The sequence below is a fragment of the Gossypium hirsutum genome, chromosome A05 (assembly GCF_007990345.1).
Source record: "Gossypium hirsutum isolate 1008001.06 chromosome A05, Gossypium_hirsutum_v2.1, whole genome shotgun sequence".
In the NCBI taxonomy this organism is placed as follows: domain Eukaryota; kingdom Viridiplantae; phylum Streptophyta; class Magnoliopsida; order Malvales; family Malvaceae; genus Gossypium; species Gossypium hirsutum.
The window spans coordinates 71,857,333-71,872,435 of record NC_053428.1 but is presented as its reverse complement, the minus strand read 5'-3'; the positions used below and the strand labels follow the sequence as shown (position 1 = coordinate 71,872,435).

General features: G+C 39.5%; 1 non-coding gene across 1 annotated transcript; it reads left to right on the top strand.

The window, feature by feature from the left end:
• The first annotated feature begins 14,047 nt into the window (after positions 1–14,047).
• LOC121230164 (small nucleolar RNA R71) lies at positions 14,048–14,153 on the top strand. Its single transcript, XR_005928116.1, has one exon. It is a non-coding gene; the product is annotated as a small nucleolar RNA R71 (small nucleolar RNA).
• The last annotated feature ends 950 nt before the right edge of the window (positions 14,154–15,103 follow it).

The following is a 15,103-nucleotide window of genomic DNA, read 5'->3' as shown; positions in this document are numbered from 1 at the left end:
AAGTTCCCAAACTCACCCCCTTTTCCTTAACCTTGCAGGTGAGCCTTGATGGGGAGACTTGGAGCCGGAGGGGATTCAGAGTGGCCATGGTGATCACTTTTGAACTTTTCAAATCAGTAACCGGTTTTTATTTTAGTTTATCTTAACTGTTAATATTATTTGTTTTTGGGTTGTAATAAGGCCATTTTAACTATTTTCTGGAATTATTTTATTCTTCTTAATAACTCTAAATTTTTCTGCTAATAGTTCAAAATGGGCTAGACTTAGGGCGCGTTTTCAAAATGATACTCGTTTTCAAAATAACGCAGTGACACAATTAATCGGTTTATCAAAAATATCTACTTAAATGAATTTCAACTCATCTACCAAAGTGTGGCAGTGGTTGTGGGCATATCTAGGATTGGATCCATTCAAGAACCTGGTACTTAAGCAGCCTTCATGGCTCACCTCCTCTGTATCAGATACCTACCTGGTGCACAGCTTCTATTCACTTTGATCTTATAGCAAAGGCTATCTTTTAAAACACTAAGAAGAACGTTGAAAGAGGCTTTGGTTTTTTTTAAACTTCAATGTGACACGTCGGATCCGGCCATAACGTTTGGGCCGGGTTTGGGGTGTTACATTTAGTGGTATCAGAGCCAGGTTGCAACAACTTTGCTATAGGTTTCTAAACGGGTTTAAAATCAAGAATTTCAAAACAAGGGTATTTTAAATCAATTTTTGAAGAATTTTTCTATTTTTTTTGACCAAATACATGTTTTTGTTTTAAATGGTTTGGAGAAAGAAGTGGCACACTGAATCCCTGACACCAAGTCTATAAGTATACTTTCTTTTACGCTGTGTGATATTGATATGATGCTATGGATAGAACTAAGACCCTACTATGATACTTTAGATAAGGTAGAGCTGTAAAATAGTAATATTGAGACTGTAGCTAGGCTACGACGTTACGAGAACAATCCCTGAACTACTATATTTCCATAAAATATCTTGTAATAAACAACTGAAATATTAAACTAATGTCATAAAATTCGTAATCAGATAATTCGATATGAGTACAAGGGGAACTCGTGGACGAGGCCGCGGATGTGGTCGCGGAAGGGTGCAAGCTGAATCTTCATCCTCAGGATATAGGCCAGCTGATGAGACATTTGTGCCACAGGCAACTCAGACTGGGTCACATGATCGCACTGCGAGGGACGATGCTTTGTCCCAAGCGATGTTAAGGGTTTTGGAAAGGGTTGCTGGAGCTAGCCCCGGGACAGTGAATAGGGGATTCATCTCTGAGTGACTCCGGGCAAATGGAGCAGAGGTTTTTAGGGGTGTATCTGGAGTAGCCCCAAACATGGCTGAATATTGGCCTAAGGCAACAGAGCGGATTATCGACAACCTAGATTGCTTTGTGGAGCAAAAGCTGAAGGGGGCCGTGCCGTTGCTACGAGATGAGGCATACTGGTGGTGGATCACGGTAAGGGAGAGCACCCCAATCGAATGAGCAACCTGGGAACTGTTCAAGACTGCTTTTAAGGGGAGGTATGTTGGAGCTAGTTATGTGGATACCCGTCGAAAGGAATTTTTGAATCTGGTTTAGGGTAATAAGACTGTTGTGGAGTATGAGGAGAAATTCTTGAGGCTGAGTTGATATGCTAGCGGGATAGTTACGACCGAATATGGGCGCAGTGTTCGATTCGAGGATGGCCTCCACGATGAACTTAGGGTGCGGATAGCTCCACAGAGGAAGCGTGATTTCGCTGCGTTGGTAGAGAAGGCTAAGATAGCTGAGGAAGTAAAATGAACTGAAAGGCAGAATCGTGAGAGGGATCGACCCAGATTTAGGAGGGATTCTGGACCTACGGGTGCTGCAAATAGAAATGCTAAAAGAGCTAGAATGGAGGAATCGGTTCGAGCAGTTCCAGTGAATACCTTTAGACCGCAGACTTGCAGCGATTATGGTAGAGTGCATATGGGGGAGTATTGGAAATGAACTGGAGCATGTTTTCGATGTGGGTCAAAGGAACATAAGTTCAGAGAGTGTCCTCGGAGAGCAGCTCAGGATCAAGTTGCAGAGCAAAGAGGCGTCCAACCGCTGCGAGGAGGACCACCACCACAGGGAGGCCGTGGGCAAAGTAGAGGTGGTAATGGACGTGGACGTGGGGTACCTGGCAGGGGTGCTGGGCATGCGGAAGCTCGACAGCCGGCGTTGGTTTCTGCTGCACGACATCGTGAGGCGGGTGGTGCTTCTGATGTTATAACCGGTATGTTCTTCATTCATCGCACGCCTTACACTGCTTTGATTGATATCAGTTCCACTCATTCTTATGTTGCCTGTAATGTATCTGGGGCGTTGGGTAAGCTTCCTGAGAAGACTGTGAGTGGGGTATCAGTGATAAGTCCTTTAGGGCACTCGGTTAAGGTAGATAAACTCTTTAGAGAGGTGCCTTTAAAAACACAAAATCGGATATTCATAGGAGATTTGATGGAGTTGCCATTTGGGGAATTTGATCTTATTTTGGAAATGGACTGGCTAACTAAGCATAGGGCGACGTTGGATTGTGCTGTTAAGAGGATGGTGCTAAGAACTGCCAAGGATGAAGAGATAATGGTCATAGGGGAGCGAAGGAACTATTTGTCCAATGTTATCTTGACTTTAAGGGCTGAGAAGTTGATTCGGAAAGGTTGTGAGGCGTTTTTAGCATTTGTGAGTCAAGCTAAACCTGAGGGGATGACTGTGGAGTCGGTTAGGACCATCAAAGAATTTCAAGATGTATTTTCGGAGGAACTTCCTAGACTACATCCGAACAGAGAAGTCGAGTTCAGAATCGACTTGTTACCTGGAACAGCTCCAGTATCCATTGCACCTTATCGGATGGCACCAAAGGAATTGGTGGAACTGAAAGCTCAGATTCAAGAACTGTTGGATAGAGGGTCTATAAGACCAAGTGTTTCTCTGTGGGGGAGCACCAGTGCTGTTCGTAAAGAAGAAAGATGGGACCATGTGGATGTGTATTGATTATCGGCAGTTGAACAAACTGACGATCAAGAACAAGTATACGTTGCCAAGAATCGACGATCTGTTCGACCAACTGCGAGGAGCTTCAGTATTTTCTAAGATTAACCTTCGGTCAGGATATCATCAGTTGAGAGTCAAAGAAGAGGATATTCATAAGATGGCATTCAGAACTCGATATGGTCATTACGAGTTTCTAGTTATGCCCTTTGGGTTAACTAATGCACCGGAGCATTCATGGATTTGATGAATCGGGTATTTTAGCAGTACTTGGATCAATTCGTAGTCGTTTTTATCGATGATATCTTAGTGTACTCGAAAACGGAATAGAAGCATGATGAGCATCTTCGTATTCTACTGCAAGTGCTAAAGGGGAAAGCAACTCTATGCAAAGTTCAGTAAGTGTGAGTTTTGGTTGGATGAAGTAACTTTCTTGGGGCATGTTGTGTCTACTAAGGGGATCAAGGTAGACCCTCGGATGATTGAGGCAATTCTGGAGTGGAAGCCACTGAGGTCAGTAACGAAAATCCAGAGTTTTTTAAGGTTGGCAGGTTATTACCGAAGATTTGTGGAAAGATTTTCTGTGTTGGCAGCACTGTTAACGAAACTTATAAGAAAGGGAGCACCGTTTGTTTGGGCAAATAAGCAGCAAGAGGCTTTTGAGAAGTTGAAGAAGGTTTTGACTGAGGCACCAGTGTTGATTTAGCCAGAGTCTGGTAAGGATTTCACTGTGTACAGTGACGCGTCACATGTAGGTTTGGGCTGTGTGTTGATGCAAGAGGGTAAAGTTGTCGCTTATGCTTCACGATAGCTTAAGCATCATGAGGTAAACTATCCTACTCATGACTTGGAGTTGGTGGCAGTGATCTTTGCGCTTAAGATATGGAGGCACTACTTGTATGGGGAGAGATACGTTATCTATACGGACCATAAGAGTCTTAAGTACTTGCTGACTCAAAAGGAGCTGAATCTTAGACAGCGAAGGTGGGTAGAGTTGTTAAAGAAATATGACTATTCGATTGAGTACCATCCTGGTAAGGCAAATGTCGTGGCTAATGCGCTAAGTCGAAGGACTATGGCGGAATTGAGGGAAATATTTGCTCGATTAAGCTTGTTTGACGATGGAAGCTTATTGGTAGAATTAAAAGTAAGACCGACTTGGGTGGAGCAGATTAAGAAGCAGCAGTTAGTGGATGGGTCGTTGGTTTCTCGGTTTCAGTAAGCTGACAAGGGTGAGAACCCAGACTTTGGATTAAATGGTGATGGGGTTCTTTGCTTCCGGGGAAGAATTTGTTTGCCAAAGGACTCTGATTTGAGATTGATGATTTTGAGGGAGACACATGGTGGACCTTATGCTATGCATCCAGGAGGGAGTAAGATGTATCGAGACTTGCGATAGCAATATTGGTGGCCTGGGCTTAAGCGAGAAGTGGCTGAATTTGTGGGAAAATGTTTGACATGTCAACAAGTAAAGGCCGAGCATCAACTGCCTTCAAGATTGTTACAGCCAGTGAAGATACCACTTTGGAAATGGGAAAGGGTGACCATGGATTTTGTGAGTGGTCTACCATTGACACCTTCCAAGAGGGACTCAGTTTGGGTAATTGTGGATAGGCTGACGAAATCTACTCATTTCATACCTGTTCGAGTCAATTACTCACTTCAGAGGTTGGCCAAGTTGTATGTGGCAGAGATAGTGCAATTGCATCGGGTGCCAGTATCGATAATTTCTGACCGAGACCCAAGGTGTACATCTTGGTTTTGGCAGAAGTTGCATGAGGCGTTGGGAACGTGATTGAATTTTAGTACGGCTTTTCACCCTCAATCGGATGGGCAGTCAGAGAGAGTCATTCAGATTCTAGAAGACATGTTAAGGGGTTGTGTTATTGATTTTAGGGGCAGTTGGGACGATTACTTGTGATTGGCGGAGTTCGCGTATAAGAACAGTTACCCAGCAAGTATTCAGATGGCTCCTTACGAGACACTGTATGGGCGAAGGTGTCGTTCGCCTACTTGTTGGGTAGAGTTGGGGGAAAGGCAAGTACTTGGACCGGAGCTAGTAGCGGATACTGAAGACAAAGTTAAGGTGATCAGGAATCGGTTAAAGGAGGCAGTGGATCGACAAAAGTCTTATACTGATCTGAAGCGTAAGGATATTGAGTATGCTGTAGGGGACATGGTCTTTTTGAAGGTTTCGCCATGGAAGAAGATTTTGAGGTTTGGTAAGAAGGGAAAGTTGAGTCCACGGTTCATTGGGCCTTATCGGATCCTTAGGCAGATAAGGCCGGTGGCTTATCAGCTAGAGTTACCTCCAGAGCTGGATCGTATTCACGACATCTTTCATGTGACCATGCTAAGGCGATATCGTTCTGACCCTACTCATATCATGCCAGTCGCAAAAATTGAGGTACAGTCATATTTTACCTTCAAAGAAGAACCTGTGCAGATACTTGATCGTGACGTCAAGGTGTTGAGAAGAAAGTCAGTTCCATTGGTGAAGGTACTTTAGAGAAACCATGGCAAAGAAGAAGCTACTTGAGAGACGGAGGAGGCGATGTGTCAACAATACCCTCAACTGTTTGGGTCAGGTAAAATTTCGAGGCCGAAATTTCTTTAAGGAGGGTAGAGTTGTAACACCCTGACTTTCGGGATTTTTGTAATTTTCAAGAATTTGGTAAAATTTTTAAAAATTTGGTATTTGGTTGTGAAATTCATAATTGAAGTATGTAAATGGGCCTACGGAGGGCCCATGTGTTAGCCAAAACCCGGTGGAGTTTTTGAATTTTGGACTTAAGGAGTTAGGGGCATTGGTTAGGTGGCCTTATTAAAAGATGTGGGTAAAATGTAACACAAGAGAGCCCCTGGAAAAGTGGCTAAGTGACGCCACTAAGGAGCTAAAAAAAGGGTGGCGTGTAAGTGGTTGGGGGAAACCAAGGTTCGATCCACTAAGCTGGTAATTGTGTTGTTATTTTTATGTCTTGGGCATGCAGGAGTTGGAAGTCGAATGGAACTCTGTTGGAGAGAGTTTGAATCAGTCAAATGCATGGATTAAGGAGTGATAAGGGGAAAGATTTTAGGGATTTGAAGGGAGGCTTAGAGTTAGCCGAATAGTGGGAGTTAGGGAGGAGAAATTGGCTTAAGGGTTTTAGGGTGGGTATTTCGGCATTAGGGGCTTATGTTGTGCCGTTTCCTTTGTTTAAACATCAGAGAGGGATTCTTTTTCTCCCCTTCTTCTTCTCTAGCCGAAATTACCACTCTTTCCATCCATCTTTCTTTCTTTTCTTTTCCAAAACCAATCTACTATTCCTTTTTCTTCTCTTCACCCTTGCTGAATAGCCACAAGAGCCGAAACCTGTGAAGATTGATTGTGCCAATTTCTTTTAGACCGGCCACCTTCTTTCCTCTTCATTGTGGTGACCGATTCCTTCAAACTCTAAAAGTCCCCGACGACAACACCAATACAAGCCATCACACCGTTTCTTTTCCTTGGTCCTAAAATTTGAAATACCTTAGTTCTAGGGGCATAGTCGAACCTATGGACCTCTAGGATTCGAAAGTTGCTAGGTGGTTGAAGGCTAAGTTTACTTTGGATCTAAGCGGTGCAGAAGGGAAGATTGTGGTAAGTACTCGTTTTCCAAGTCGGATAAGTGGTATAAATATTGAGCAACGTTAAAACCCCCTATGGTTTAGGGAGGTTGTCGTTTTGAGACATAGGCCTTATGGGGCCTTTTCTTTTGACTTGTATGGTTTGTGTAGTGAAATAGATAACTTTGGAGGAGCAGCAAGGCTTGGAGTATCAGTTTTGGATAAGCTTGAATCGAATCGTCGGACCCTGTGAAGGTAAGGGATCTATGGCTATTAGGGATTCTTTAGCCGAATATGGTAAGGGGACTTTGGGTTTGATTGCTTGAACTGTAAACTAAGAATGGTGGTGATTAATTGTAGGTTGTCGTGGAAGACTTTCTTAGCAAACGTCACGAAACAGGTGTGTAACAACCCTTGTAGTAGCTTAGGCTAAAATTCGCTGAAAAGCCGAAATGCTAAAATTCTAGCATTTTGAGAACTTGAGATTTAGCATGTGGTTTTAGATACGATAGATACGATATGGTCGATGGTTGGATCAATGGAACATGTAAGAGCGCAATTTTGTGCACGTTGGTAAGTTGGGCCTCAGTGGGCTAGAAATTAGGCTCAATGGGCTTCCGGCCCCATTTGGGTAAAATTGATAGAAAATGGAATTTAGAGAAGTTGCATGTTTACACGGTTAATACTGTTGTAAAATTTGGATTATGTGGGCTTATTGGGTTATACCGGCATTCGTAGGGTCTATTAAGGGTTTTGGGCCCAATAGCCCGAATTTGATAAAGTGCGTTAAAATCATTGTTTAAACACTTGGAAATATTGATAATTGTTAATGAACGTGGAAAACCCATAATATTTGGTAAATTTACAAAAGTATCCTTAAAATATGAAAAATTACTATTTTGGCCCTAGGGAAAAATGACCATTATACCCCTAGGGTTTAATTAAGAATATGATGCATGAGATTTTGATATACATGATATGACATGATATGACATGATATGACATGATATGCACATGATATGTTATGAGATGCACATGATATACTCATTATATGCACGGGTTGGGTTTGATATAAATGGAGGAGTGCAAAAAGGGATTTGCCCCAGTTATTAAAAGAGGCTAGGCCTCCAGTTATATGATAAAGCAGCTATGCTGCCAGTGGAGAGTTTGGTTGGGTGGGTTGAGTTATTCCCCACATGGAGAGCTTGCTTGGTATGGGTGGAGAGTAGAGGATGGTGGGTTGAGTAGTCTCCCCAAATTGGCTTGCATACATTCATGGATATTACATGTGATATTGAAATGGGCCTATAGGCCATACTGCTTGCAGTAAAGGCTTTGGCCCAGTGATATGATTCATGATAAGGCTTCAGCCTAGTAACCGTTAAACGAAAGGCTTCGGCCCAGTATGCTGATATTGGATAAGCTCCGAAAGGGGCTTATTGCACACTGAGTTCCCAAACTCACCCCCTTTTCCTTAACCTTGCAGGTGAGCCTTGATGGGGAGACTTGGATCCGGAGGGGATTCAGAGTGGCCATGGTGATCGCTTTTGAACTTTGCAAATCAGTAACCGGTTTCTATTTTAGTTTATCTTAACTGTTAATATTATTTGTTTTTGGGTTGTAATAAGGCCATTTTAACTATTTTCTGGAATTATTTTATTCTTCTTAATAACTCTAAATTTTTCTGCTAATAATTCAAAATGGGCTAGACTTAGGGCGCGTTTTCAAAATGATACTCGTTTTCAAAATAACGCAGTGGCACAATTAATCGGTTTATTAAAAATATCTACTTAAATGAATTTCAACTCATCTACCAAAGTGTGGCAATGGTTGTGGGCACGTCTAGGATTGGATCCATTCAAGAGCCTGGTACTTAAGCAGCCTTCATGGCTCACCTCCTCTGTATCGGATACCTACCTAGTGCACAACTTCCATTCACTTTGATCTTATAGAAAAGACTATCTTTTAAAACACTAAGAAGAACATTGAAAGAGGGTTGGGTTTTTTTTTTAAACTTCAATGTGACACATCGGATCTGGCCATAATGTCTGGGCCGGGTTTGGGGTGTTACAGGCCTTCCCAGAATTAAAGGAGTATTGCTATCCTTCTCTATATTTAGAACAATAAAGTCAACGGGAAATATAAATTTATCGATTTTATCTAGTACATCTTCAATAATACCCCTAGGTAACCTTATAGTTTTATCTGCTAATTGAATGCTCATCCTAGTTTGTTTGGGTTTCCCGAGACCTAATTGCTTAAACATTTTGTAGGGCATGATGTTGATACTAGCTCCTAAATCAGCTAATGCATTATTAACATCTAAACTACCAATTAAGCAAGGAATTGTAAAACTCCCTGGACCTTTTAGTTTGTTCGGTAGTCTATTTTGGAGAATAGCTGAGCAAACTGTGTTTAGCTCCAAGTGCGACGCCTCGTCCAACTTCCGCTTATTTACTAAAAGTTCCTTTAAAAATTTCATTGTGTTTGGCATCTGTGATAGGGCTTCAATAAACGGTAAATTAATATGTAATTTTTTTAAGAGTTTAAGGAATTTACCAAGTTGTTCATCTGAGCGGTCGTTCCTTGTCGCGTTGGGGTATGGTGTAACACCCCTCGCCCGTATCCCTCACCGGAACAGGGTTTGAGGTGTTACCCGACTTAAACTCAGTCAATCACACAAAAACCGTGATGAAAACTTTCAATCAATTTAAAACTTTTCTTTTCACATGCAATCTATCCCATATATGAGCTTACGAGGTCCAAAACATTAAAACCCTATACATGCCATAGACTCAAAATACTAGGATTTACTTACACCGATAACGTGAGCTCGACAGTGTGATAATATCTCCGGCGAACTCCAACCTGAGCAGGTAACTGAAGTCAACAATCTATAAAACAGAGAAATGTAACAACGGAGTAAGCTTTCATAAGCTTAGTAAATCTTAAGCAATGCAAACAAATAAACGCAATTATACTTCGATTATTTAATTTCTTAAGAGGCCAAATTCTAGGGATATTGCTATCCAGCCGAATATACACAAGCACATAATGCAAGTTCAGCATTCTTATCACACTTAATCTGAATTCATATAACATATTTTTATCAAATACCCTCACATACTTTCACACCATGACCAGGTGTATCATGATCATAGGTATAGCTTTAACATTTATTCACGTACGTATCACATTACTCCCTTATGATTCACTTCAAATCAAACTCACATATGAGTACATACTGCGTACCTGGCCCACTTTACGTATTAAATGTATTCATTTGACAATCTAGCACGAGGTACCTTAGTCATAGGCTTTTCTCAAATCACCGGCATTTCACCTGCTAGGCTCGAGGCCCGATATCATTTCACCAGCTTTATAGCCTGCTAGGCTCGAAAGCTCGAATAGTATCTTACCGACATTATAGTCTACTAAGCTCAAAGGCCCGAATAATCAAATCAACAAGTTCCATATAACATATTCATATCAATTGAGTACTAACATCATTCGAACGTATATATAATTATACATCTCAAACATTTTTCTTTCATCTCATTGTCACACTTAACATTTGATAGCTTATGCATAACATTTCACTCACATTCATTTCAAACTTATCATTCGATTATAAAAGTACATTTCATATTTACCAACATGTTATACTTGCCATTAGGCCATATAAGCATGATACAATACACTATCATTTCATCTTTAACATTCAGCTAAACCCTTATCTTACAAGGAACACCGAATTCACATAACATATCATTTCACCGGCATTACGCCTGCTAGGCACGAAGGCCCGAATACACATCACCGGCACGAAGCCTGCTAGGCACGAAGGCCCGAATACACATCACCGGCACGAAGCCTACTAGGCATGAAGGCCCAAATATAATACCAGCACTAGGCCTGCGGGATTTATCCCGGATATAATACCAGCACGAAGCATACGGGATTTAACCCAGATATTTTACCAGCACGAAGCCTGCGGGTCTTTAAGCCCGGATACACATCAAATATCATGCATATTTAATTATATATTAACACATCTCATTCAACATATCACATTTCCATTTCACCATTCAAACTTAACCCATAGTGACCGTTCGACTATAAGTCATATGCATAAATTATTTATCGCGCAACTTAGTTCAAGTAGAACCAAAAGGTCACGATTCATCTAATATATACATATTGCTCACTGATTCGAACACAACCTTTCAAATTAGCAATTATAAGATGGTTCTGCACATAGCCCATCCTTATCGATAATTTACGATGGTTTTACCCTTACTCACATATATGTAATAGGCATTTTTACCTATGCTTCTCAATTCACATTCATGATTCAATTCCAATCGATTTAACATGCCTAAGTACATATCGCATACCTGAATAATTTACTTTACGGAACAAATCCACATATCGTATTAGCCCATAGTCTTATAGCAACACACTTTTAATGGTTTACCTCATCGAAGTTCACATTTAATCACTTTAGTGCCAAGCCATATCCGGCTATCACAAAGGACTAATAATAATAATTTTATACAAATCATGGTTTCCTTTAGGTATTTAATAATCACAAATCGTGATATCTCCACCAGCACATATACGGCATAGTTTATTCATTGTAACACTCATTTAGTGCATCAAATTTCCAAATCTAATTCAACTTAAGCATAATAGTCATAATCGGCTTATATCCTTAAATCATTATATATTTGGCACATTAACTAAATAAAATTTACATTCCCTTTACCATATTAATTTAACTCTTAGGCATATAAAAAGAAATCAAGCTTAAACACTTAAGAACCTACCTCGAATGTTGCCGAATGATTACAACGGCTATTCGATTACTTTCTCTTTTCTCTTATCTGAATTTGCCCTCTATGCTCTTGAGCTTAAAATTTAAAGATTTTAAACTAGTCATTATTCGACTATTCAAGCATCACTTTGAAAATATAATATATATATTCAAATTTCACACCTACTGATCATAATAAGCTTATAAGAAATCAAGAAGCAACTCATTAACACATTTTTGTTAATGTTTACCACATAATCATAATTTCACTGCAAGCTGTCTTCCTAAGCAACAGTCACTAAATCATTTATAACTGGATCTACGAAACTTCAAATCAAGTTCCGTTAATTTTCCCTGAAAATAGACCCATATATCTTTTATCCATAAAATTTTTAGGATTTTTGGTTAGGCCAATCAATACCAGACTTTTCTTAAAGTTTCCCTTATTTCACTGTTTGACTAATCTTATCACTCTTCACTATGAATCAAATTTCTCATTGTACAAAATTCAAAATATGTTCTAGTTTATTTCATTTGAAACTAGACTCATTAAGGAGTCTAAGAATATAAACTTCATCTTATAACCATTTTTGTAAAATTTATAATGATTTTATAAAAACAGAACAGAGGATCTAGAAGTCATTCTGACCCTGTCCAACATCACTTCAAATATCTCATCATCAGAAATTATTTTGCTTAAACGATTTCTTTTATAAGAAACTAGACTCATTAAGCTTTAATTACATAATTTATTCAGCTTGTAACTCATCTCCCACAATTTATGGTGATTTTCCAAATTCACGTTACTGCTGCTGTCCCAAGCAGATTTATTACCAATTCACTCTTTCACACATACCTTGCATGCATGTTATTTAAACATGCATATCACAAATCAATCATCACATACCTATAACTTCATTTAAGCTTAATCTTGCTTTCATCATTTTAAAGCACAACATTACTCAATATTATCCAAGTTCACATTCGGCCATAATACACACAACATGTTAGCCGATTTTTCCCCTTAGCATCTAAGGCACATGCATGCTCATTTGCCTGGCTCAACTTCATCTATTCTCCATTTTTCATCAAAAGAACATGAAACAATAACCATTTCTCTCATTTCCATTCATGACCGAATGCTCACGACACAACCAAATATCAAAAATATGCTTCATGGGTTAAGGTAGAAACAAGTAAAACCTATAAACATCAAAATAGAAGCAAAGCACCATGAACTTACCTTGGATTTTCTTCCCCAAGTGACCGAACATTCAAGAGCTCTTTTCCTCTCCTTTATCTTCCATTTTTGGCTACCATGAACAAGGATGGACAAAACTTTTTCTTCACTTCCTTTTGTTACTCTTATTATTCTAATTACCCAACAATTTATGACACAAAATGGCATATAATATTTGTGCCATACTCATGCCATAATTTCAATAAAAAATTTGCACATGTTGTCTGCCACCAACATGATGGCCGGCCACTACATGTAAAATGGGAGGTTTGACATGCAAATCCTCCTATTTTGCACTACAAATTATTTGGCCACTACAATTTGGCCTATAGCATTTTCAGAAATTTTCACATAGGTCCTATTTCATAATTTTACTCTCAAATGACAAAATCAAAGCATGAAATTTTCACACATGCACTTTCACATATAATAAAAATAGAATATAACATTTAATTATTTTTGTGACTCGGTTTTGTGATCCCGAAACCACTTTCCGACTAGGGCCAAATTAGGGTTGTCACATATTGCACACGAGGTTTATATTCAACATTCACCGTTTTGTTTTTATTGTTAACTACCTCACCTTGGCCTTTGCTTACCATAGTTTTTTGCCTCGATTCTGGTTTAGGCTCAACAACTCCTTCTTCATCTTGAATATTAATTGCGTTGAGTTGTTCCCCTGGGTTGGGTTCAGTATTACTTGGTAAACTACCTTGTGATCGTTTGGAAATTAGTTTGGAAAGATGGCCTATTTTGAGTTTCGAGCCCTTGGATCGACACTTGTTGATTTTTAAATGTTGTCTCGGTGTTCTGGAAACGAGTTTCTGACACTGAAATAAACTTTGAAAGCATCTCTTCAAGGTTCTGCTTCTTTTCCTATTGGTAGGGTGGTTGTTGGTAGCCTGGAGGTGGTTGTAGTCTTTGATTTCCTTGACCGCTCCACGAGAAACTAGGGTGGTTCCTCCAACCTGCATTGCAAGTGTTACTATATGGATTGTTTTGAGGTTGAGGATTGTTATCCATGTCATTTAATTGCTCGTTATCTGTGTTGTGGCCATAAGGTTGGTATTCCGAATAGCTTGTTACACCTCCACTTGCTTCGCACTGCATTACTAGGTGAACCTGTGAAGAACTAAGAAAACCATCAATCTTTTTATTTAAAAGTTCTACCTGATTAGAGAGCGTGGTGACTGAATCGACGTTATAAACACTGACTATTTTCATTGGCTTTGTCCTCATGACTTTCAACTGATAGTTATTCAGTGACATCTCCTCTATACACTCATATGTATCTTCAGATGTTTTATTATTGATGGTTCTGCCAGCGGCTGCGTCAACCATTTGTCGAGTCGAAGGATTCAGATCATTATGGAACGTTTGAACTTGTAGCCAAAGCGGTAACCCATGGTGAGGGCACCTTCTTAAAAGGTCATTGTATCTCTCCCATGCATCGTAGAGTCTTTCTAAATTCATCTACACAAAAAAAAGATATCATTACGTAATTTAGCCATTTTAGCTGGCGGAAAATATTTTAGTAAAAAATTTTCAGTCATTTGTTCCCAAGTAGTAATTGACCATCGTGGTAACGAGTTCAACCACTGTTTAGCTTTGTTCCTCAATAAAAAAAGGAATAACCGAAGACGAATGGCATCATCAGAGACACCATTAATTTTAAATGTATCGCATAGTTCTAAGAAGTTGGCTAAATGAGTGTTGGGTTCCTCATCCTGCAAACCATCAAACTGAACAAATTGTTGTATCATTTGAATAGTGTTAGGTTTTAATTCAAAAGTATTTGCAGCTACAGCAGCTCTAATTATGCTCAATTCAGTTCCTGTTAAAGAAGGTTTAGCATAATCATACATAGTGCGTGGAGTAGGATTTTGATTAACCACAATTGCAGGAGGTAGCTGATTGCCTTGGTTTTCAGCCATCTCTTCGGTTGTGGGTTGAGTATCGTCTTCTTGCTCGTTCTCTGTGTATCTTAAGCTTTGCCTTATTTCTCTTTGATTTCTGCGAACTGTACGATCGATTTCTTCGTCAAAAAGTAAGGTCCTGACGAATTTCTTCTAGTCATAAACTATAAAAACCTACCAGGAGAAGGAAAAAGTAAATTAATAAATAATAATAATAAATTTAAGTGCACGAAAAATAAATGGCTAAAGTAATAAAAATTGAGTGTTCCTAATATTTCAGTTCCCCCGGCAACGACGCCAAAAACTTGATCGCGTGATTTTGTGATAGGTTTTAAATATTTATAATTACTCATTCTAGAACTAACTATTATCACGAAGTAGGCAAGTGTACCTATCAAACAGTAGTATAGTTTTAGCAAGACCGAATTGTCGAACCCAAAGGAACTAAAAGTACTAGTAATGACTGTCTTTTTATTATCTAGCCTAAGAATAAAGAGGTTTTTGTTTTAACTAACTAATTATCTAAACTAAGAACGCCC